This window comes from Nicotiana tabacum, chromosome 2, assembly GCF_000715075.1.
Source record: "Nicotiana tabacum cultivar K326 chromosome 2, ASM71507v2, whole genome shotgun sequence".
NCBI classification, from domain to species: Eukaryota; Viridiplantae; Streptophyta; class Magnoliopsida; order Solanales; family Solanaceae; genus Nicotiana; species Nicotiana tabacum.
In genome coordinates, this window is record NC_134081.1 from 54,024,805 (window position 1) to 54,027,535 (window position 2,731).

Here is a 2,731-nt window from a genome sequence, read left to right on the forward strand (position 1 = left end):
TCAGTATCAGCTGGCAGAGTACCTGGGACTCTCTCAGATAATATTATTGCAATTTGTCCCACTTGTCTCTCCAAGTTCTGAAAACTAGTGCCCAATTCTCTGATAGCTGCCCCGTGAGCGTCCAACCTCTCATCTATCTTGATAATTAAGGCCTTCATTAGATCTTCTAGACCAGGTTGATTGGACTGTTGAGGCTGAAATTGCTTCCTCTGCTAATTTTGGAAGACTAGAGCTCCTTGTCCCTGAGGTCTAGAGTTATTTTGTTGCCACGCATTTGCAGTACCTCTAGGTGAACTCCATGAAAACTCGGGGTGCCTCTAATCCATTGCATTATAATTTCCCACAGCATTCACTTCCTCAGTTGAGGATGGACACTCATGAGTAGGATGTCCTCTTCCACATATATCACAAGTTGCATGAGGCTCACTTTGTATTGTAGCTAAGGTCAGCTTCCGTATTTCTTTAGCCATAGCATCAAGTTGTACCTGCACAAATGTGTTAGCATTAACCTGGTGAACACCTAGTCGATCTTCTTCTTTCAGCACTCTTAGAAGGCCACTGATTTGCATCTTCAGACAACTCATCAAGAATTGTGACTATCTCCTCTGGAGTCTTCTTCATCAAAGGGCCTCCAACTGCATTGCTCAATGTTCTACGTGAGGCCGGTGTCAATCCATCCCAAAAGTCCTAGAATTGCATCCAAAGTTCAAGTTTGCTATGCTGACACTTTCTGACTATATCCTTAAGCCTCTCCCATACTTCAAACACAGTCTCAGTATCTTTTTGGCAGAAGTTATGGATTTCTCTTCTAAACTTGCATGTCTTAGCTGATGAGAAATATTTATCAGGAAATTTTCTGGTCATCTCATCCCGTGTTCGAATCGATCCATTAGGTAAGCTTCTAAGCCACTGCTTTGCATCATCTTTGAGTGTGAAGGGGAATGCCCTTAAATAAACTGTATCCTGTGACACACTATTGTATTAAAAGGTGTTCATAATCTCCTCGAAGTCCATTATATGGTTATTTGGATCTTCGTTCATCTTCCCTCTGAAGACACGGCAGTTTTGAAGGGTTTGGAGCAACCCTTGCTTCAACTCAAAATCATTAGCTGCAATTGGAGGTGGTCGAATACTGGATAATCCTTGATTGTATACTGGTCTAGCATAATCGCCAAGTGGTCTCCTAGGCAAGGGTTGATGTTGATTAAGTCTGAGACCCCTTTCTTCTTCATAGATGTGAAGGCGCATCTCTAATAGTTGCTTCCTCAGCATCCTGTGCAACTTGTTCTCTTCGTTGGGCTGCTTCTCTCGCATCCAAATCTACATTATCTTCACTGTTTCCAGCCATAAGTTCTTTAGTTGAGGACTGCCCAACCTTTTCTGATGTCTCGGTGAGATTTCTTTCCTTCCTCAGCTGTTGCAGTTATTTTTCTATCTCGGGTTCGTATGGTAGCACTTCCTTCGTAGAAGTTTTAGTCATGCACCACTCTAGTCCTGTAACATGCGCACAGTCAAAGAACACCAAACGTAAAAAGGGAAAATAGAATAAAATAAAAGGAAAATTCCTAAATTAGCACCAAAATGTATTTTGAACACTATTGATTGCCAATCCCCGGCAATGGCGCCAAAATTTGACGAGCGCAAAACACAACACGAAATTAATGCTCGCTAACTAAAGATAGTATAGTTAAATTATCGTCTCCACAGGGATTGGATTTAAACAATATTCGAGTAATTTCTGGCTTGATTGCTATCCAAGAGAATCAACAATCAAGGTTTTATGATGAATAACTAAAATTAACTAATAATCTAAAATTACTGACTTATGATAATCGAAACAAAAGTAAGCAAGGAAGTTATCAATGGGAGAAAATAGGGGTTGATATGATAGGTGCAAGATAATTGTTTAGGATCTAACTCTAGATAATTTACTTCTAATATTTAAGTGAGTCTCTCGAATTCACTCAATTATTAGTTCAAACGTTTAGTAGAAACTCCTCCCTCGATTAAGTCTCAACCTCACAAGATGAACCAATTTAAGCACGTGAAGATATGCAAGAATGCGTAGTGGATTGGTCTTTAGGAGAACCTCTCTCGATTATTCTCCTAACTAGGTTTAATCAATAATTCAACTAGCCTCTTTTGATTACTAAGAAGAATTAATGAACTCAACCAACAATATAATGCAAAGATATCACAAGTTATGCCTCTCTCGATTACATGAACAAGTGAATATAGAAGCAACAGTTAAATCATCCAAAAACACTTCAATACATAAAACTAGAGTTATAATCCACAAACAAGTATCAATACACAAAATACATCAGACCCTAAAGAGAACTACGCCATAGATATAGAGCAATTCATCACAAATATGTTTAAAGTAAAGGAAAACATAAAACGATCCAAACTCGGGTCTTGAGTGAGGATTGAATGATGAACTCCTTATGCTTTTGCTTCACCAACTCCTCCTTAGCCTCCTTAGGTCTCCAATATGTCAAAGTCCAGGAAATAATGTTTTTCCATGTACTTATACCAAGTAGGGTCGGGCCTAGACGAAATTACCTTCTCCTAGCTGAAATAGGAAAATTACTCTATAAAAAATACACAGGCGCACCGCATGGGGCGACGCGCCATACTGGGCATTAGTGGGGAAATCCAGAGAGTTGATTTCAGACAGACAGCAGGAAAATGGGCAGACGCGCCACCCCACGCGCCGCGCCAATGAACA

The 2,731-nt window shown here is 39.9% G+C and overlaps 1 non-coding gene across 1 annotated transcript; it reads left to right on the forward strand.

Moving 5' to 3' along the window:
- The first annotated feature begins 709 nt into the window (after positions 1-709).
- On the forward strand, positions 710-816 carry LOC142174090 (small nucleolar RNA R71). The gene has a single exon (XR_012703441.1). It is a non-coding gene; the product is annotated as a small nucleolar RNA R71 (small nucleolar RNA).
- The last annotated feature ends 1,915 nt before the right edge of the window (positions 817-2,731 follow it).